The sequence below is a fragment of the Saccopteryx bilineata genome, chromosome X, assembly GCF_036850765.1.
Source record: "Saccopteryx bilineata isolate mSacBil1 chromosome X, mSacBil1_pri_phased_curated, whole genome shotgun sequence".
NCBI classification, from domain to species: domain Eukaryota; kingdom Metazoa; phylum Chordata; class Mammalia; order Chiroptera; family Emballonuridae; genus Saccopteryx; species Saccopteryx bilineata.
The window spans coordinates 113,761,495-113,785,112 of record NC_089502.1 but is presented as its reverse complement, the minus strand read 5'-3'; the positions used below and the strand labels follow the sequence as shown (position 1 = coordinate 113,785,112).

At 39.5% G+C, this 23,618-nt stretch overlaps 2 non-coding genes and 1 pseudogene across 2 annotated transcripts; 2 read left to right on the top strand and 1 right to left on the bottom strand.

Moving 5' to 3' along the window:
• The first annotated feature begins 2,777 nt into the window (after positions 1–2,777).
• Positions 2,778–2,853, top strand: TRNAG-GCC (transfer RNA glycine (anticodon GCC)). Its single transcript has one exon. It is a non-coding gene; the product is annotated as a tRNA-Gly (tRNA).
• Positions 2,854–8,892: 6,039 nt separating this feature from the next.
• Positions 8,893–8,968, bottom strand: TRNAA-GGC (transfer RNA alanine (anticodon GGC)). Its single transcript has one exon. It is a non-coding gene; the product is annotated as a tRNA-Ala (tRNA).
• A 7,331-nt stretch (positions 8,969–16,299) lies between these two features.
• Positions 16,300–17,219, top strand: LOC136316915 (small ubiquitin-related modifier 2 pseudogene; annotated as a pseudogene).
• Positions 17,220–23,618: the final 6,399 nt, after the last annotated feature.

Here is a 23,618-nt window from a genome sequence, read left to right as displayed (position 1 = left end):
TTGTTTTCTGTAATTTTTTGACATGCCCATAATTGTTAAAAATCACTCTTATATAACTCTTGTGTACTTGGGCTGGAAACATGAAACTCTTAAGAACCAGTATTCCTGGGACATACTTATCACTGAACTAGTATTCCAAGATGCCTTCTTTTTTCACTTTAAAAATTATTTATTGAGGTAATATTGTTTAATATAATTATATAAATTTCAAGTGTATAACACTATAATTCAATCTCTGCATAACCTATGGCATGTTCATCACCTGAAGTGTAGTTTGCTTCTGTTACACTTTTACCTAATTAAATTTCCTCACCTGACTTTCCTTCTAGTAACCACCCTTCTGTTGTTTTATCTATGAGTGTGCTAACATGGGTGGATCTTGAGAGAATTGAGCTAAGTGAAATAAGAGAGATGGGAAAGAACAAGAACGCTATGATTTCATATATGAAATGGAAAAGAACAAAACAAACAAAAAACGCAACGTGCCTTCTTAATATTTACAAAGAGGACCCTACAAGTTGCAAATAGAAATTATACTTGACAAGGCACTTCAGTACCTTTACATTTACTGAAATGTACCTCTGCAGTTTTAATCAGAAAAGGAAAGCATAGCTTGTAATCTTTTCTTAACTATAGTGCATTGTTCGTTACAGCTGTATCTCAAAGAATTGCCAATTTACATGAAAGGGTCTCAGCAACAATCAGTCATTCAAAGGAAGACACCCTTTCCAATGCACTCTTTTTTTTTTTTTTCTGAAGCTGGAAACGGGGAGAGACAGACAGATTCCCGCATGCGCCCGACTGGGATCCACCCGGCACGCCCACCAGGGGCAACGCTCTGCCCACCAGGGGGCGATGCTCTGCCCCTCCGGGGCATTGCTCTGCTGCGACCAGAGCCACTCTAGCGCCTGGGGCAGAGGCCAAGGAGCCATCCCCAGCGCCCGGGCCATCTTTGCTCCAATGGAGCCTTGGCTGTGGGAGGGGAAGAGAGAGACAGAGAGGAAGGAGGGGGTGGGGGTGGAGAAGCAAATGGGCGCTTCTCCTATGTGCCCTGGCCGGGAATCGAACCCGGGTCCTCCGCACGCCAGGCCGACGCTCTACTGCTGAGCCAACTGGCCAGGGCCCAAAAGCACTCTTTCTGACAGCAAAGTTTCCATCTTTGAGAGTCACTGTTTTGCTTTTTCAGTTATTGAAATACAAAACTTAAAAAGTACACCTAAGGGAAGGCAGGATCAACACTCTGGATTGGGGATGTCCTGAGCTCACCTGTTCCCGTGGACACACCAAAACTACAACTACATGTGGAGCAACTATTTCTGATAACGAAATGAAGATTAGTAGAATGGATTCTTTATAAGAGAGGATATTTTTTAAAAGCCATAGAGATGGGTTAGAGGGGTAGAGAAGTGGCCTACTGAGGACCTACACCTCCTTTGCAGCACTCCACAACCATGGAGGAATACCACAACCATGGAGGGCCCCTATGAAGAGCAAGGGTCTGAGACCCACATTAGGCTCCCCATCATGGTGAGCCTTCATAAGGAAGAAGAACCTATAAAATTTATGGTTTTGAAAACCATCAAAGCTTATGTCCAGAGAAAACTGAATGGCTGTAGGAAACTGAGACTACTCCCTTAAAGGGCCCATGCACAATATCACTTTGAGTCCCAGCACAGAATCAGCAGTTTATAAAATGCCTGGGTCATACATAGCAAAGATACACAAACCTATTTTAGGGTGTATGCTGGAAAAGCAGAGATCTGTCCTTCAGGGATGGAAGCACTGACTGGAACTTATTTTTCTTTGTTTTGTTTTACTACCTGTCTACCTAGCCAGCCTTGATGCTGTAAGGTGCCAGTTCTGACACTGTCCAGTAACCTGCTAACCCACCCTATCATGCTGATCCCTTGAAGAGTTTCTCCAGAATAAAAACCTTCTCCCTAGCATCTGGCAGGTGGTCTGACCTTCAAAGTGGTGTCCCATCCCCCAGCGTGAAGCACCTGGTCCAATGCAGAAACTGAGCCCATTCAAAATGACACCCTGCCACCCAGTACCCAGTAGGCTACCTTGGATGGCACCAAAGACCCTCAAAGCAGTATCCTACCCCTGCAGGCTGGTACCCCTACACCAATGCACCTGTAGAGGCCAGTCTTTGCAGCCACCCACACTACAGGTCTGCCCTGCACCCCAGTGCACCAGCAGGAGTTTTGGTCAAACTCCACAGCCAACCTTGTCAGGGATCTGACATACCTGCAGCAGCCACTAGGACTCACAGCCAGCTAGGCCAGAAACCAGCCTTAAGCCATAGTGTACCTATCTGTGTCACAGCCCAACCATAGAAGCAGAGCATATGCAGCCTACATATGGGACACCCCTGAAGCACCTGGCTGATATGACTAGGGAGACTGTGTCACTGGGCCCCACAGGACACTTTTGATGTAAGGCCACACTTTCAATAGTGCTAGCCTGACCTGTGGTGGCGCAGTGGATAACGCATCGACCTGGAAATGCTGAGGTCGCCGGTTCAAAACCCTGGGCTCGCCTGGTCAAGGCACATATGGGAGTTGATGCTTCCAGCTCCTCCCGCCTTCTCTCTCTCTCTCTCCTCTTTAAAAATGAATAAAGAAAAAAAAAATCCTTAAAATCAATAGTGCTAAGTATAACTGGTCTATCTAAAACATAAAAACAAACACAAAGACTTAAGCAAAAATGGTAAGATAGAGGAATGTGTTCCAAACGAAAGAACAAGACAAAATCCCTGATAAAGAACTACATGAGCCCTGGCCGGTTAGCTCAGTGGTAGAGCGTCAGCCTGCCATGCAGGAGTCCCGGGTTCGATTCCCAGCCAGGGCACTCAGGAGAAGTGCCCATCTGCTTCTCCACCTCTTCCCCTCTCCTTCCTCTCTCTTCCCCTCCCAAAGCCGAGGCTCCACTGGAGCAAAGTTGGCCCGGGTGCTGAGGATGGCTCCATGGCCTCTGCCTCAGGTGCTACAATAGCTCTAGTAACAGCCGAGCAATGCCCCAGATGGGCATAGCATCGCCCCCTGGCGGGCATGCCGGGTGGATCTCGGTCAGGTGCATGCGGGAGTCTGTCTGACTGCTTCCATGTTTCTAACTTCAAAAAATACAAAAAAAAAAAAAACTACATGAAATGAAGATAAGCAGTGTACCAGATTGTGTGAGATAAAGAGTTCAAAAGTATGGTCATAGGATTACTAACCAAACTCAGGATTAGTACGGATTGAGAACTTTAACGGAGACATAGAAAATATAAAAAAGAACCAAACAGAACTAAAGAGTATAATGACAGAATGAAAAATACAATACAAGGAATCAACAGTAGATTAGATGATGCAGAAGAATGGATCAGTGACATGAAAGTAGACAGGGTAGTGGAAATCATCTGAATGGAACAACAAAAAGAAAAAAATATTGAAAAAATAAGGGGAAAAAAAGCGAGTTTAAGGGACCTCTGGGATATCAAGCATACTAACATTCACAGTATAGAGGTCCCAGAAGGAGAATATATATGGGGGGGCAGAAATCCAATCCCAAGAAATAATGTTTGAAAATTTCCCTAATCTGGCAAAGAAAACATTCATCCAAATCCAGGTAGAAAAGAGAACCCCAAGCAAGATTAACCCAAAGAGGCCCACACCAAGATATACCATAATTAAAATGTTAAATATAGCAGACAGAGAATCTTTTTTTTTGTTTTTTTGCATTTTTCTGAAGCTGGAAACAGGGAGAGACAGTCAGACAGACTCCCGCATGCGCCCGACCGGGATCCACCCGGCACGCCCACCAGGGGGCGACGCTCTGCCCACCAGGGGGCGATGCTCTGCCCATCCTGGGCGTCGCCATGTTGCGACCCTCCTGGGTGTCGCCATGTTGCGACCAGAGCCACTCTAGCGCCTGGGGCAGAGGCCAAGGAGCCATCCCCAGCGCCCGGGCCATCTTTGCTCCAATGGAGCCTTGGCTGCGGGAGGGGAAGAGAGAGACAGAGAGGAAGGCGCGGCGGAGGGGTGGAGAAGCAAATGGGCGCTTCTCCTATGTGCCCTGGCCGGGAATCGAACCTGGGTCCTCCGCACGCTAGGCCGACGCTCTACCGCTGAGCCAACCGGCCAGGGCCAGACAGAGAATCTTAAAAGCAGCAAGAGCAAAACAACTAGTTATGTACATGGAAACCCACATAAGACTTTGATTTGTCAACAGAAACTTTGCAGGCCTGAAGGAAGTGGCATGATGTATTCAAAATGATAAAAGGGAAAACTGACAGCCAAATGTACTCTACCTGGCAAGGTTCTCATTCAGAATTAAAGGTGAAATAGATTCCAGGACAAGAACAAGCTAAGAGTTTGTCACCACTAAAACAGCAGCAATTCCATTTTTGGGTATCTACCCAAAGAACATGAAAATATTATTTTAAAAAATAGATGCACAGCTGTGTTCATTGCAGCATTATTTAAAATAGCCAAGATATGGAAGCAACCTAGGTATCCATCAACAGATGAATGAATAGAGATGTGGTATATATAAATATGTAAAAAGGAATGAAGTCTAACCATTTGCAGCAACACGGATGAACCTAGGGGGTATTATGCTAAATGAAATAAGTCAGACAAGGACAAACACCATGTGATTTTACTTATATGTGGATTAAAACACTCACATACACACACAAACAAAACAAATGAACAAACGAAACAGAAACAGATTCATAGAGAATCAACTGATTACCAGAGGGGACAGGGGTACTGAGATGGGAGGAAAAGGTGAAGGGGAATGTGAGGTACAAATTTCCAGTTATAAAATAAATAGAAATATCACAATAAGTTGGTACAGCGACAGATGATTACTAGACTTATTGTGGTGATCACTTCATTTGGAATACAAATTTGAATAACTAGGTTGTACATCTGAAACTAATATAATATTGTATGTTAACTATAATTTAATAAATAAAAGCACATTTAAGGGTACTGTGGTATTTTATTGAAGAAAGAGCTCAATTTTAAAGATATAAACTAAAATATTTATGGATAAAATGATGTCTTACAGTTCCTTTACAATAATAAGGGGCAAATGAAGAAATACTGCCATGAATTAATAATGGTTGAAGGTAAGAGATGGGAACATGGGATTTATTATAATAGTCTGTCCCCTTTTTATACATTTAAAATTGATCATAATCAAGAGATAATTCAAACTCCAGAAAGCACACTAGGTAGAAAAAAACATCATTTCACACAAGTATAGTTTTGTTATAAAGTATTGCAAAAGCAATAACTTTAAATGTTTACACTTATTGTTAAGTTTATTATTTGGTGCTATTGTAAAGTCATAAAGTCTTGTTTAAAATAACAAAAATAACTTGAGAATAAAATCTACCCAGTTCTCCCTCATATTCATGTATCAAGTAAGAAATGAGTTTCTAGTATTTATACTATTTTTATAGTATATTCTAGAACTCTTTTTGGTAAACTTTTAAAATATTTATGTATCACCACTGGTAGATACTTAACTTTGAGGAATATTTTTTCTATTCTTGACAAAATTACAATGCATAAATCTTTCATTGCACACAATACAACTACCATAGAGATTTAAAGAAAATAAGAGATTGTGTAGTTGTGTTTATGTTTAAGAAACATACAATATGTACAGTTTTGTTTTTATGCATAAGACACATATGATTATCTTTCTTTGAATTATTGATTGAAAATATGAAAAATGATTTAAATTTGACTTCCAAAATTAACTTTATTCAAAACAATTCCCTTTGGTAATTAAGACTTCAAAAGCATATGAGAGACAATGATTTGACATTCCACTTATAAAGTATATAGATTTGCAAGTTATTACCTCAAAAACAAATCTAATATGTAAGTCATGGTCACTTAAACCATTGCCCAGTTTCATTAGGCAACAGTTTTATTCGGCACCATTGGCTAAAAGAGGTTAACACCGAATTTGGAAACAATGAAATATGATTTGAAGCTTGTTTTCTAACACAGATAAGTTTAGAAAATGTATTTTGTTTCTAAACTATGAACATAGTTCAGGGATTTGACTGACAAAATGTGAAGCACAATTTCAAACTAGACAGTTTTTCTCCCATGTAAAGATCTCTTCTTTCCCCAGAGGCAATATCACCCAGGACCCTCAATCACCACCACCATCACTACCTCTTCCCTCCCTTATCAGTGAATGCAGCCATGTGAATTTTTCCTATGTAGCTCTAGACCAGAAATTTTAATTCTATAGCAGTTTGATGCTGATGATAGAAGAAAGTGGATGCAGTTAATACCAAGAGTTTGGTAGATGACCCAGTGCAGATATATAGTTACTTTAACGTGTGCTTTTATCCCATTCTTTAGAAATTGTTCATAGTTTTCTATTATGTTTGCAAAAGCTATTTATTGATAATCACTTTCCTCGAACACAGCAACATAACATATAAAATACCACAGACTATCTAACTGGTATTCCATATGACACTAATGATCCCAAAATGTTGCTTTATCCTACTTGGGACTTTTCTCTATTAACTCTAAAAGCTGAGTTCATGCCTGAAACTTCCCTTACTTGCTTAGTAGTCCTCCATCTTCCATGAGTTCATCCAATACTTTATTAAACTCATGAAAATTTTGAAGCTGTACACCCTCCTGAGGAAAATTCCTTAACATTTACTGTCTACTGTATAAATTATGCATTGCTGCCTTTAATTTGAACAAAACTATCTTTTTCAAGCTCTAAAGCATGACTCTTCATACTGGAACTTAAAAAACAAATAAATCTAAGTTAATTTTCTCTATATGCATTCAGTTTTTAGAAGCTTTAATCCTACCCTCTTGCTAATATCTGCCTTTGAATACTTATGAGTTCTTAGTTAGAAAACCTAACTCAGTAAAGTTCTCCAGCCCCTTAATTATTCAAATTGCTGTTATTGGAGATATCTAGCACTGCTAATGTCCTATCTGAAGTCGAAGACCAGAACTGAACAAGAAAATCTATATGGAAAAAATTTTTTTTGAATTTCTCCTGGATGCCATGACATTTGACACCAATTTCACAGCATATGGTTTCATTCATCAGTCGATTTCTGTAATTAATTCATTTTAAAAAATTGTTAATATTTATTGAGCTTTTACTAGGTTCCATTACCTATTTTCGGTGTTGTTGATATTATAATGACCTTGCCTTAATGACATTTATGGCATAGTTAGTTATATCTCTGCTTATAAAAGAAAATTTAGTAATTGGCTAACAATCTAAAACAGGGGTCCCCAAACTTTTGACACAGGGGCCCAGTTCACTGTCTCTCAGACCATTGGAGGGCTGGACTATAAAAAAATCTATGAACAAATCCTTATGCACACTGCACATATTTTATTTTAGAAAAAAAACAAATGGGAATACAATATTTAAAATAAAGAACAAGTAAATTTAAATCAACAAACTGACCAGAATTTCAGTGGGAACTATGGGCCTGCTTTTGGCTAATGAGATGGTCAATGTCCAGGTCCATATTTGTTACTGCTAGTCGTAACAAGTGATATGACGCACTTCCGTATCCTTGATGCGTGTGTCCCACATCAGCAGAAGTAGTACTGTACGTTAGCTACACTGTGCCTTGCAGCGCCGCCACATACAGTACTCCAGGATCACAGGATTCGGAGGCATCCTGTTTCTCTCACTGACCACCAATGAAAGAGATGCCCCTTCCGGAAGTGCGGTGGGCGACAGATAAATGGCCTCAGGGGGTCGCATGCGGGCTGTGGGGCCGTAGTTTGGGGACCCGTGATCTAAAATATGTATACTAAAAATGCATAGCCAAACCATGAGGAAATGGAAAGGAGGGAGCAAGATTGACCTAGCCTTAGTAACAGAGATATCCAGTTATTATTACTAAAGTGCATGTCCAAAAAGTTTTTGGTACAAAGACAATCAAGAGGATCAAGTAGCCACTTCTTCTTGAGTCCATGTTCCCTATTTTCCTGTGTGGAAAGATTCCTTTTTAAACTAAAACGTTCAATTCCTTCCAAATACAGTATAATAAATAATAATATTTTAATATCTATGTATTAAGACCCTAAATTGAAAACTAACTAGTAATGAATAAGGTTTTGTCTTAGGGTTCCACCACACAGGCCCTGAAACAAGAATTTCACTGCAAGTAGTTTTTATACAAACTGACAATAAGAAAAACAATAGGAGGATAAGGAAGTGAGGTAGGGAAGGGAAATGATGAAATAAAGAATTAATTAATGAGAAGGTTGCTGCTGTAGTCAACTGAGGCTCAATCACATGGGGGACTCTCAGTGAGACTAATAAGTACACATCTCAGAATTGTCTTTTCCATGATAAAGAACCTGGAGTATTTATGCACCAACTACTGTTCCTTGTTTGAGGGTTGTTCCTGTGAACATTAAATCCCCAGCACTTCTGATCTTCCATCTTTGAACTGAGCTCCCTCCTGGGGACAGAGAAAACCCTCGGGCAGAGAGCACAGGAACCGTCTTCAGATAATCCCAAAGTAGGCCTATGGTATATGCACAGCTTCCTGCAACAACTTTTTTTTTTTGTATTTTCCTGAAGCTGGAAACGGAGAGAGATAGTCAGACAGACTCCAGCATGCGCCCGTCCAGGATCCACCCGGCATGCCCACCAGGGGCGACACTCTGCCCACCAGGGGGCGATGCTCTGCCCCTCTGGGGCATCGCGCTGTTGCGACCAGAGCCACTCTAGCACCTGGGAAAGAAGCCAAGGAGCCATCCCCAGCGCCCGGGCCATCTTTGCTCCAATGGAACCTCCTGCAGGAGGGGAAGAACGAGACAGAGAGGAAGGAGAGGGGGAGGGGTGGAGAAGCAGATGGGCGCTTCTCTTTTGTGCCCTGGCCGGGAATCGAACCCGGGACTTCCGCATGCCAGGCCGATGCTCTACCACTGAGCCAACCGGCCAGGGCCCCTGCAACACCTTTTTAAAAACATTTATATTTTCTTAATCAAATGAGCATCTATATACTTGTGAAAATTGTGAGCCATTATTCATCACTCTGAGAAAGTTCAGTGAACATTTGGATTTGCAGGCCACTTACAATAACTCTGAAATTGCCCTCTGCCCTGCTGTTTACTCTCTTTACCAGGGTCTACATCCCAAATATTAGCACAATTACCGTATATAACTTGAGAAAAAATTGTTACAAGAAAGTGGAAATATTTTTATTTAAAAATTATAGTTTGTACCTATTTATTTAGAGAAAGACCCATTCCCTCTACCATGTTTGCCATCAATCCATGCCTTAGAGGATGTAAAATAAGATATGGCACCTTTATGTAGAGTAGCCTCCACCACCATATAGCTGTGGCCCTTGGTGATTTTAAAAAATTTACTTTAACTCATTCCCTAGCCAATTGAGGGGGGGGGCATTATCCAGACCATCAAATGAGTGACAAAGAACCTACACTCCCTCATCCCTCTGAGCCATGCAAGAGGCTTGGCAATCCACTGAGGAAAATTTTGTTCAGTCTCATGTAGTGGTTCTTCCATATTCCTCCTTGGATGAAATTGGTCATTTGATAAATAGTAAGCAGTCACTGGGGCTACAGCTAGCTAGAACTGTCCACGAGACAGTCACAGTTTCTGGCCACATGGACAGAGGTATCATCTGAACTCCTTCTAGAACACAAAGTGCAACTGAAGCTTTAGATTTTGAACCACACGTGCTCGATCATAAAATAACTGAAGGAATGATGATCCTCATTGCTCTTTAGCTGATTTCTGTAAGAATTGAGCTTGAGTATAACCATGGCGAGTAAATGCTGAAGGCAAATTAAAAAATTGTTTGTCAAAGCACCACCTAGGCTCAGAAATAGCAGTGGGCAATTGTGGGCCATATTTTATGTATTGTAAGCAATTATTTGAGACTTACTATGTGCACTTAATAGTAGAGACAGGGATGAGTAAAGAAAATATAGTTGGGACCTCACAGGAGTATACTTTATTGGAAATAAGCATACAGAAATAGGAATAGTTATTAGTTGAATTGAACACAAAACAATAAGTTGGGAGAAGGACTAAATAATATTCTAGATATTAGATTTAGTACTACAAGGGAAGGCAATACAAATCTCTTCTCTACCCTGACAATGAGCTATTGATGTTTCCCATTGAAGAAGAATGGAAGATCACCTCCATGTATGAAAATGTTACCTATAAATCAGACCAGTAGTATGTAAATCAAAAACAAGGCAACTGAGGGGGGGCATTATCAAGACCATCAAATGAGTGACACAGAACCTACACTCCCTCATCCCTCTGAGCCATGCAAGAGGCTTGGCAATCCACTGAGGAAAATTTTGTTCAGTCTCAAGCTGTGGCCCTTGTTGATTTTAAAAAGTTTACTTTAAAAAACTCATTCCCTAGTAGAAACTGAACAAGGACAGACTGTTCTGTGTAGTTCGGCAGGAGAAACTTGGCCTTGCCAAGGTTTAAGACTGTGCCAAGGAAGCTAGGGGTTGGGAATAGTTACTGTGCTGCTCCAGAATGATAACAGCTTCTGCTGTTGTACCTGCACTTCTTGTTCTCACTTTACTTAAAGCTGGGAGAGACCTCAAGAAATTACATGACCCAGTGCCCTGTTTGTACCCCATTTTATTAAAGAGGTGACTGAGTTCACTAGGGGTATAGTTAAGAATCAGGACCTGACTTTAATCCAGGTTCTATATCATCTTGGGCAAGTAACTTATAGCCTGTACTTCACTTCCTCATATAAGAGGTGATAAAAACAGTACCTATCTCACAGAATTGAGAGTATTAGCAGCAATACAGGAAATCCCCTAGTCTGTTAAGGACTCATTAAATCTTTCATTTATTATCTGGTGAGCGAACTGGGACTGGCACCCTGGTCACCTTCATTAACCACTGCTCACTGTGGCCAGGCTTCAGAACCCTGAGCTTCATGGACAGCATTGCCAGACAACTGTGCCTGAAGGCATTCGGCGTCTGTATTTGAAACTGAAGCCATTTTCCATTCCCCAAGGATGCCTCAAACAGGCTGTACCTCTGCTGTCTATGCCCCCTTTGGTTACTCCTTTCTGTCTATACTCTTTTCCAAAGATTAAGAACCACTCAGGGAATTACATATTAAGTGCCTGGCAGGCTGTATGATGTGGGAGACACAAAATTATATGATATGGGACTCACTCTAATTTTATGGTACTAAATGGTACTGTCCCTTGTACCATCTTCTTAGCCTCACTACCAGTACTGGAATAGCATCCTCTTTTTGGGAGGAGCTGCCCCACACCAATACATACTCCAATTATAGTTTCCAGGAGGTGCCCTGTTGTTCTTACATGACCCACATCTCTATCTCCACAGCTGACTGGCTCAGGGATCAGCCAGTCATGGTCTTTGCTCCTTTTGCCTTCAGTTGTTAGCTTAAGGTCAGAACCAGCCTGATTTTGTTTCCTAGAATTGAGGGAAAAGGAGAAACGTATTCCTTGCTCTTCATGCAGCCTTGAGGGATTTTTCATTCCATTCTCTATGAGGACAAAAGGAGCAGGAATGCGTGCATGCGTGCGTGTGTGTGTGTGTGTGTGTATTACTGATGAATTTAGAAAAAATACAGCATACTAATTTAGCTCTATCTAAACTATTTTGGAGGGTTGGCATTTTCACCAAGAGGAACTGCTATAAACCTATTAAGGCCCCATAATATACTCTACATTGGTACAAGTTCTATAGCTGTCCAGTAATTCTTTGACTGGGAAGTTAGAGTAAGGTATCTGCACTAACGAACAATCTAAAGTTCTTTGGCTTACTATGTAAATACTTCTTTCTTATCAAGGTCCAGTACAGGTTTTGGTGGTGGTGATTGATAGTATGCATGTCATTCAAAGACCTAGGTTCCTTCCATACTGATATGTCATGATCTTGGATCTTTTCCTTTTCTCCATACAACACAGGGGATTTGTTATAAACTAGGTATGATTATGGCATACATCACTTCTTCCCATATTCCATTGGACAGAACTCAGAATATGGCTTGACTTAATCATAATGGAAGCTAGGCAATAAAGTCCCGTTGTTTGACAAAGATAAAAGGAAATGAGTTTTGGAGAATATATGTATAGTCTGTGCTGCTTTAAGTGTGTCTAATTTACGTGTATGCAAAACATTAGAAATCCACTTGGCTGCAAATATAAAACTTATTTTTAGGCCATCTGAGACCTCTCTGTATTGATTGTTTCCCAATTAAGACAGGAAGACATGGCTTATTTTCTGATTATCTTAAAACATTAATAAATGAGACTGTTCAAAATATAGTGTTGAATAGAGTCTTTTCTCTGGGGTTGAAGCTTTGAGTTTACAAGATAGTGGAAACCATGTCCTCCACCATGAGGAAGACACTAGTACACCAAAAGACTTCATTTCCAGGCATGGAGAAGCAGAAACAAAAGTTGAAATAGAAAATGAAGATTCCAGTGGTATTTTTACTGGATCCTCAAGGCTTACATGAAATGTCTTAGTTTCTATCCATCAATATTTCCTTTGGGCTTGAACTAGATTTGTTCAGGTCACTTTACACCACAGAATTCCTGACTGAGAATAGACACTAACATGTTAAAAATAATTGAGATAGACAATGCTAAATATTGGGAAAGATTTAGAGGAAATGGAATAATTATACATTATTTCTGGGGTATAAATTGATAGAACCAGTTGAAGAACTGGTAACATCTCCTGAGGTTATACCCTATGACTCAGCAGTTCTACCCCTAAGTGTATACCCAACAGAAATGTATAAAAATATTCATCAAAATATATATACAGCAATGTTATTTTTAATATTTCCCAATTGGAAACAATCAAAATATCAATAGTAGTGCAATAAATCCAAAAAGTATCTGCTGTTAGATGAGTGTGTATATATATAAATTATAGCATAATAATATATAATATATATAGTAACATATATATGTTATATGTATGTTATTCCATTCTCTATATATTCCATATATACAGCTTTAAAAATGAGATCCTGGCATTTGTGACAACATGGATGAAGTCGGAGAACATTTTACTAAGTTAAATAAACCAGACAGAGAAAGAAAAACAATTCATAATCTCACTTATATATGGAAGTTAAAAATGTGAAAAAAGAAAAGCAGTGTAGAACCATGGTTGAGAGGTACAGGATATGAGGAGATGTTGGTCAAAGAGTATAAAGTTGCAGTTATATAAGATAAGTAAGTTCTAGAGATCTAGTGTACAGCACAATGACTATAGTTAAAAATATTGTACAGTGGAAATGAGCTAAGAGAGTAGATATCGGGTCCTCTCACCACACACAGAGATAAATACACACACACAAGATAAATACGTGATGAGAAAGATATGTTAATTTGCTTGATTGCAGTAATCATTTCACTATTTATACTTAATTATTATTTATATTTATTATGTGTTATACCTTCAGTAGATACAATTTAATTTTGTTTTTAAAGTTCTTTAAAGAAAATAATACTTTTTGAAGAAGAAAAAAGATGTGAAATATACCTACCCACCACCCAAATAATTTATGGCATATTCACAAAACAATCAATGAGAATGAATAAACTATTTCCACATACTACAACATAGATAAATTCCACAAACATAATGCTCAGGAAAAGAAGTCAGACACAATAAAGCCATTTACGGTTCATTTTTGGACTAAGCTTGTTTTTCAGAGCTGGCAGGCTGACTGTATGCCTTCAGTTGTTATCCGTGTCTAGGAGTTAATCACCCTTAGGTTAGCAAAAGCCCTTCTTCTTAAGCTCATACTTTCTTCCTTATGTTAATCCACACCCTATGATGTTTTATGTGAGAGTTTTAAGGCCTTGCCCCAATTCAGGACAACTCTAAAGAGCCATCTCAGCTTCAAGTAATTCGTGGAGTCTGTAGCCTCTGTTGTGACTGCACTGCAGCCCACTCATCCCTCTGTCTGATGTTTCCTCTTTCATTCCTCCATTGGCATTGATATAAAATTCATTCCGAATAAACTTTTGGTGAGAATTCACCATGTCCGAGTCTGTTTCCCAAGAAACTGATCTGCAACATGACTATTCTTTGAGAAAATGAGTGGGGAGGGAAACAAAACAGGAACTTCTAAGCTGTTGGAATCTGAGCTGTTGGAAATGTTCCACTTTGTAATCTTCTAACTAGTTACATGAGTACATCATTCATTGGACTTTTCCTGTATGATTGATTGCCTTTCTGTATGCATGTTTAATAATGAAAAGCAAGGAAAAATTGGATCCAAGAGAAAGAAAAAAGCCTAAAACTGGATTATAACCCCAAATTTACTATGTAGAAATGAAGACACTAACAGGATTAAGGTCAGGCAGCTAAGTACAGTCTATTCGTGTCATTTGCAGTAGTTATGTTCTAAAAAGTCACTGAAAACACTGAATGAGTGAATATTCAACCATTGCTCAGAAGGAAAATAAAGGATTAGGTTCCTGTGAACGTATACTTATTTAATATATACCATTGACTAATTAACATTAAACTAATAGTATTTGTCCTATGTAGGTTTTCTGTAAGGCAAATCAAAGCCTTCTTGCACTTAGGAAAAATAAACAGCCCTTCCACACTACAGTACACTTGGGGGCCACTTCCAAACAGTGAAATTCACCAACAAAAGGTACAAAATGCAAAATAATACGGTTCCAAATAAACTGTGAATAGAACACTTGTTTATACTTTGAGAGCTGAATCAAGAAGGTCCAGCGGGAACATGCATATTGATCAAATTAAATTGTTTGCTTCTCTGTGCATGTCTATGAATGACAATGAAAGTGACACAAGCATTGGATTTAGGGTTAGAAATAAATTTTAGCAAAGAGGCAAATTAACTGCCAGGCTTACATGCTGTGAGGAAACAGGGACACTGGAAGGTAGGCTTCCCCCTCGCTCCTCTAAGGGAGGGTTCAGTCTCTTCCAGCCCTGCTCTAGCCACCTATGACCTAACCTTGCCCAGAAAGCTGGGGTTTGCCACTGAAGGCTGAAGGTGCCCAGGGCCATCGGCCCCATCTATGATACTCTGGACAAGCCTAGGGTATTTCTTCCAAGAAGCAGGTAAACTGATCTCATTTGCACAAGGGCCACTTAACTATGTTTTGCCTGAATAGTCAGGTTTTTTGTTCTTCCCTCAAAGATCTCTGTTGTGGGTGTTGATAGTCCTATTTTCTGCTGCTTTGCTTAGTATATAGTGTTTCCTTTATCCCTCCTACCTCAATGCCCCACTCATATTTCAGGCTGAGACCTATTCCTAATGTAGAGCTCTCCTTCCCCCTTTTGCCAACTTGTATTATGAATTTACCTTTGCCACCCAGCTTAGTGTAGCCCAAGGTTCTCTTTACCATGCCATAGTCACAGAGCTCCAGGGAAAAGCAACCTGGTCTCAACTCTCCAGGCAGAGGAGAACAGAAGCTCTATATCCACGCATGCTGCAAATGGCTTTTCCAGTCGACCTGAATCATTACCAGCTAGAAGCAGCTGTCATTGGGACTTGGATATGAGCTGCAAAGTATAGAATGGTGACAATTCCAGTGCCATGCGGATTTTTCCAGTGTGGACTTTTCCTGGACTCCTGCTCCCTGTGACAGCTCCTAACAGACTGAACTGTGGTTGGGTTGCATTTTTCAGGGATTTGGCATGGTGATGGGGCCAACTTGGACTTGGTGAATATGTTAAGGACACTACTCTTTTATGGATTCTTGCTGTATTGGCTAAGAGTTGGCTTAAAGGCTTTTAATCACTGTAAAAAATAGAAGACTGGATAAAGAAGATGGGGCACATATACACCATGGTGTACTGTTCAGCTAGAAGAAATGATGACATCGAATCACAGCAGAATGGTGGAATCTTGATTACATTATGCGGAGTGAAATAAGCGAATCAGAAAAAAACAAGAACTGCAGGATTCCATACATTGGTGGGACATAAAAGCGAGACTAAGAGACATGGACAGGAGTGTGGTGGTACGGGGGGTGGGGGGAGGGAAGGAGGGAGAGGGGGAAGGGGAGGGGGAGGGGTACAAAAAAAACAGGATAAAGGGTGACGGAGGACGATCTCTCTTTTGGTGATGGGTATGCAGCAGAACCGAATGACAAGAAAACCTGGAAATGTTTTCTTTGAATATATGTACCCTGATTTATTGATGTCACCCCATTAAAATAAAAATTTATTTAAAAAAAGAGGCAAATTAAAAAATATGAAGCCTACAAAAAACAAGGATCGCTGGCGCTCCTGGTGCTGCTTGTGTGCTCGTTCCGTGGGGATCTGGTACCTCTTTTGTGAAGCAGCAGCTGAAGAGCCTCCGGCACTCGACATGGCGGATGAAAAGCCCAAGGAAGGAGTCAAGACTGAGAACAACGATCATATTAATTTGAAGGTAGCGGGGCAGGATGGTTCTGTGGTGCAGTTTAAGATTAAGAGACATACACCACTTAGTAAACTAATGAAAGCCTATTGTGAACGACAGGGTTTGTCAATGAGGCAGATCAGATTCCGATTTGATGGGCAGCCAATCAATGAAACAGACACACCTGCACAGTTGGAAATGGAGAATGAAGATACAATTGATGTGTTCCAGCAGCAGACAGGAGGTGTCTACTAAAAAGGGAACCTGCTACTTTACTTCAGAACTCTGTTTCTCCAGACCAAGAAGACATTTTCAATTAGAAAACTGCAATTTGGTTCCACCACATCCTGACTACTACCATATAGTTTTCTCTATTCTTTCATTTCCCCCTTCCCTATTTCTTTATTGTACATAAAGTAACTGATGTATGTGCACAAGCATTTGCATTTTTAAAAAAACTAAATGGCCAATGGTATGTTTTGATTGACATCAAATGGAGATGGGATGGGGGGAATACTGGTTCTGTGAAAATACCCCCTTTCTCCATTAGTGGCATGCTCATTCAGCTCTTATCTTTATATTCCAATAAGTTATTTTGCTTTCACTGTTTAACAAAAGAAAAGAACAACATAAGAATCCTTGCATACCTTGTTTGATTGGAGAATTTTAATGTTTTTCATTTATCATTGTAAAACCAAGGACAATTTTATAACTTTTTTGTACTTAGCTGTTACATGTAGGGCAATCTGTCTTTAAGTAGGGATAAATTACTCTAAAAGAAATGAGTCCTAGATAGTTTTCCCTTCACATCAAGCATCTTGTTGTTTAAATAAACTTCTTTTTTAAAAAAAAAAAAAAAAAAACAAGGATCGACTGTAATTGAGAGTGGTGCTTCAAATCCAAAGACAGATCCCAACCATAAAAGATACCCACAAATGTTTCTAATGTGATTTTTTTTACCTTTAGAAAAATATTTGAAAGGAAAAACTCTCCACATAAATACAATCAACACAATAAATATTTATTTATTTCATTTACCATTTTCTATAATATACACATTCGAAGATAAAAGACCTTTGCATTTTAAGAAATTCTTAATCCCTTTAAACTATCCTTTTGAGAGGATGATTAATTTTTTATTACTGCTGTTAACAAATTACCACAAACTTAATGGCTTAAAAGAACACACATTTATCCTATAGTTCTGTAGGTCAGAATTCTAACACAGGTCTTACTTGGCTCAAGTTAAGGTGCAGGCAGGGATTCATTCTTTCTGAAGATTCCAGGGTAGAGTCTGTTTGTCTTTCCAGTTTCTGTAGGCTTCCCACATTCCTTGGTTTATAGCCTTCTTCCTCAATATTCAAAGTCAGCAAGGTCCCATCTCTATGACTATTCCTGCATAGCCACATCATTCTCTGACCATAACTGTGAAAATTTCTCTCCTCATAGGACACATGGGATTAGATTTGGCCCACCTATATAATCCATGATAATCTCCCCATTACAAAGTTCTCAATCAGATGAGAAAAAATTCCTTTTCTCGTGTAAGGTAACATATTCACAGATTCTGCGGATTGGGGCAGTGGTTCTCAAAGTGTGCGCCACGGTGCACTGGTGCACACTAGAAGATATCCAGGTGTGCCCTATGGCATTCCAGAGAAATATGTGCCTCTTGGGGACCAAAATCCAACAAGGATTTTGGAGTTCAGATTTTTGGGGGACAGATGTATGGGGAATTGGCTTTAAACTGACAGTCTGCCCACCCCCCCACCTCACTTGCATGAATAGGTTGCAAAAGGCTGTCAAACTGTGGTGTTGATTGTTTACACTACCCCCCATGTTTTCTGGAAAGACTGGAGGCAAGTTTCTTGTATCCTTCGTTTGGTGTAAAGTTAAAATGATATGTATGGTGGGGATTTTGGGTTGATGATTAAACATAAGGAACTGTCTCTTGAAGCCTTTTGGATTTCTATTCAATATAAAAGAATAATATGTGGCAATATCTTAAAAAGTTTTGAACATTTTACTACAATTTTCGACATCCTATTTATGTGAATTTAGACCCTCTACTCTCAACATAATGAAGAGTAAATGAGAGGAATTATTCAATGTACTGATGAGGACATAAGAGTTTGCTTTTCAAATATTGCCCAAATACTGAAGAAATCGCTAGGACACATCAGGCTCATGTTTCTTATAAACACAAGAATGATAAAACTTAACACATTTGTGCTGGGACGTGCCGAGTTTACTAAATCTTACTAAGAATATATCTATCGGCCCTGGCCGGTTGGCTCAGCGGTAGAGCGTCGGCCTAGCGTGCGGAGGACCCGGGTTCGATTCCCGGCCAGGGCACACAGGAGAAGCGCCCATTTGCTTCTCCACCCCTCCGCCGCGCTTTCCTCTCTGTCTCTCTCTTCCCCTCCCGCAGCCAAGTCTCCATTGGAGCAAAGATGGCCCGGGCGCTGGGGATGGCTCTGTGGCCTCTGCCTCAGGCACTAGAGTGGCTCTGGTCGCAATATGGTGACGCCCAGGATGGGCAGAGCATCGCCCCCTGGTGGGCAGAGCATCGCCCCTGGTGGGTGTGCCGGGTGGATCCCGGTCGGGCGCATGCGGGAGTCTGTCTGACTGTCTCTCCCTGTTTCCAGCTTCAGAAAAATGGAAAAAAAAAAAAAAAAAAAAAAAAAAAAAGAAAGAATCTATCTATCTATCTATCTATCTATATATATATAAAGATAACTTTTTGTCATTTTAATATTTTTATCCCTCTTTTTTATAAATTCTCAAAAGCATGATTCAAAAATTGTAACCAATTTTTTAAAATGTCAGAATAAATTTAATTTTGTTGTATTTATTTCATTTAATTACCATAAAAGCCCGGTTGGATTTTATATATTTTTCTTTAACATTTGACTTAATTATTACAACATATTTCTCAGAAATTTGTATATAGTGTGCCTACAATTATTTGTAGGATTTTAAATATGTCCTTACTTCAAAAAGTTTGAGAACCACTGGATTAGGGTATAGATATCTTTGGAGGATCATTATCCTGCCTAATCCATGCTACTTTATATTAGTACTAACTTAAAGAACTAAATAACGTGCACCTAGGAGGTATGTTTTTCTTTGCATGTATAATACAGGGTTATGTTCCTCCTTCTAGCTTACTAGGTTTCATGGTAACTGTGTTTTTGGAACTACATAAAGGTTGACTTTTCCTCTATGACAAAGTTTTGGTAAAGCATTTACTGAAATGAATTAGAACATGAAAGCTGGATTTCGCAGGCAGCAATCTGTAATGACTAACTGTCATTATCTATTTATAACTAAAATGAACCAAATTCCTGCTGTTGTCATTCCATGTTATTACATGCATGCGAACAACATTAGCAAAGTAAATAGGTAAGACTCCCTTGATTTGAGGGAATTGTCTTAAGCAATTTTGCTGCATTAAGGCTAACAAGCAACCTGAAAATCTCATTCACAGCTCTACAGAATGACATTTGCAGGATTTAACCAGTACCTATGAGGCTTGCCTGTGAGTTGAGTTTGGTTGCGTTGGGGTCATGACTACTCTACATGCCTCCTCATTCTGAAACAAACCCAGGATATATTCTTCAAATGCTGGATGCAAGAAACATTAGACACCAGCCTAATTATGCAAGCATATTTACATCTTCTGTTCAACTTTGGCAAAGCTTATGACTTCTCACATTCCATTGATCAAAACAAGTGATGACACCCAAAATCAGAGCTCAGGAAAGTATTTACCATTGACCAAAACAAGTAACATTGACACCCAAAATCAAAGGTCAGGGAAGTGTATTACCACAACGAATAGAGTCATGATTAGGACAAGGAAGGATGAAAGAATTCTGAGTAAACAATACAACCTACTACAAGGAAACAAAAAATACAAGAGAACTCTGGGGTAGCCAGAGAGAAGATGGATGGTCAGATCCTCGTCTAACTACATCTTAGACCTTCAAACAAGTAGTAGGCTTGGACTGACTTATATTTGGATGATTGCAATGACTGACAGAAACATTGAAAAATATGTAAATACGGATGATAATTCATACTTGAAAAGCCAGTAACAGCTTTGGCCCTGGCTGGTTGGCTCAGTGGTAGAGCGTCTGCCTGGCATGTGATAGTCCTGGGTTTGATTCCCGGCCAGGGCGCACAGGAGAAGCACCCATCTGCTTCTCCACCCTTCCCTCTTCTTTCTCTCTGTCTCTCTGTTCCCTTCCCACAACCAAGATTCCATTGGAGCAAATGTTACCAGGCATGAGGATGGCTCCACGGCCTCTGCCGCAGGTGCTAGAATGGCTCCAGCTGCAATGGAGCAACACCCCAGATGGGCAGAGCATCATCCCTTAGTGGGCATGCCAGGTGGATCCAGCTCCGATGTATGTGGGAGTTTGTTTCTGCCTCCCCACTTCTCAATTCATAAAAATACAAGCAACAAAAAAAGCCAGTAACAGCTTTTGTTCATGCCCCAAATCCAGTTTGAACAACTCAGATGATTTTCAAAAAAGCACTGGAAAATGTGAGTATCGTTAGGCTTCCATCTAGTGGCCACCAAGACACACTGTTCAAGATGGATGATTATTACAGCTGTCAGAAAAGGAGAGGAGGTTGCCTGAACAGAGGTGGCGCAGTGCATAGAGCATAGGACTGGGATGCATAGGACCCAGGTTCGAAAGCCCACAGTCGCAAGCTTGAGCTCGGGCTCATCTAGTTTGAGCAAGGCTCACCAGCTTGTATCCAAGGGTGCTGGCTTGAGCAAGGGGTCTCTCGGTCTGCTGTAGTCAGTGTAGTCCCCCAGTCAAGGCACATATGAGAAAGCAATCAATGAACAACTAAGGAGCTGCAACAAGAAACTGATGCTTCTCATCTCTCTCCCTTTCTGTCTGTCTGTCCCTCTCTCTGTCTCTCTCAAAGAAAAAGAAAAAGAAAAGAAATACGGGTTTGGGGGACTAAATGAAAGAAGGTGAAGGGCATTTGACAATTGTGAAGTGAAGTGTGAAGCGATATTTCACCATTCTGGACAATTTCCTATAAGCAGAAACATTAAACATAGTCTTCTGTAACAAGCTTCTTTACAAGCTTCTTTCATTTCAGAATGATGTTTTCAAGGTTCATCCTTGTTGTAGCATATATTGGTATTTTATTCTATTTTATTGCTGAATAATATTCTGTTGTACAACTATACAACATTTTGTTTATCCATTCATTAGTTCCTAAACATCCATCTTTTCAATTTTTGGTTATGAATAATGCTGGTATAAACATTTACATAGAATATTTAGAAGAGACATGTGTTTTCAATTCTCTCAGGATATAAACCTAGGAGGGAAGTTGCTGCATCATATGACAACTCTATGTTTCATATTTTGAGGGACTGTGAGATTACTTTTCAATTTTATACCATTTTATAATCCTACTAGCCAGGTATGAGAGTTTCCATTTCTCCACATTCCCATCAGCACTTGCCTTTTTTTTAAGAGAGAGGAAGAAAGGGAGAAAAAGAGAGACAGAGAGAAACATTAGCTTGTTATTCCACTTCGTTGTGCACCCATTGATTGCTTCTCATACGTGCCCTGACTGGAGCTCAAACTGGCAACCTCAGGGTCAAACTGGTGACACTGGGATCATTGTCAGTATTTTTATTTTTGTCATACTAGTGAGTAAAGTGGTTACTCATTATGGATTTTTTTCCTTTTTTTTGTGACAGAGACATAAAGAGAGACAGAGAGAGGCACAGACAGGAACAGACAAAAAAGGAGAGAGATGAGAAGCATAAATTCTTTATTGTGGCACCTTAGTTGTTCATTGATGGCTTTCTCATATGCATATGTGCCTAGATGGAGTGTGGGGGGAGGCTGCATCAGACTAAGTGACTCCTTGCTGAAGTCAGGGACCTTGGGCTCAAGCTGGTGAGACTTGCTCAAAGCAGATGAGCCCGTGCTCAAGCTGGTGAACTCAAAGTTTTGAACCTGGGTGCTCTCCATCCTAGTCCGATGCTTTATCCACTGTGACACAGCCCGGTCAAGCTCATTATGGTTTTGATTAAATTTTCCTAGTGACTAATAATATTGAGTATATTTTAATGTTCTTATATTGGATATTTCATGTCTTCTTTGCATATATTTCTATCCAAATCAACTGCCTTTTTATAACAAAAACAGTCAACCACCAATAATAGAAAGGAACTTACTAATCCCAATAAAGGGATACACAAAACCCCATAACTAACATCACACTTAAAAGTAAAAAAAAAAAAATACATCTTTCCCCTTATATCAGGAACAAGATAAGGATGTCTGATCTTACCACATGTATTCACCATTGTATTGGAGGTTGTAGTCTGGTAAATTAAGTAAGAAATGGAATAAAAATTATTATTTGGGGTATTTTATTTTTATTATTTAGTTGTAAGAGTTCCTGATATTCTCTGGATACAAGTCCCTTATGAGTTAAATAATTTGAAAATCTCTTCTCCCATTCTGTGAATTGTCTTTTCCTCTTGTTTGAAGTATAAATTTTAAATTTTGTTGTAGTACAATTTATCTTTTTCTTCATTTGCTTAAGATTTTGGTATCATATATAAGTAACCAGTGACTAGTTCGAGGTAATAAAGATTTATTCCTATTTTTCCCTAACAGTTTTATCTCTTAATTTAATTATGTGCCTTAATGATTTGTTTGTTTGTTTTTTTATATGGTGAGAGTTGGGAGTCCAAATTCATTTTTTTTTAATTTGGCAATCTAGATGTCCCAGGCTCATTTGTTGAAAACACTGTCCCTGACCCATTGAATGGTCTTGTCAACCTTGTGAAAAATCAACTAACCATAATGTGTAGGTTTATATCTGGATCCTCAGTTCTATTCCACTGATCTATGTACATTTCAATCCTTAAGCCATTACCACACAATCTTTATTAATGTAGTTTAGTAGTAAGTTTTAAAATCAGAATATAGGAATTTTCCAAATATATCCTTTTAAATCTCCATATGAATTTTAGGTGCAGTTTATCAATTTCTGAAAAAAATACAATAAAATAAAAACCAAAAACCTGGCATTTTTAAGCAATGGGTTAAATCTGTATAGTATTGTTGGGAAAGTATTGTCATCTTAACAGTATTAATTTTCTGATCCATGAACATGGAATGTATTTACATTTATTTAGGCCTTC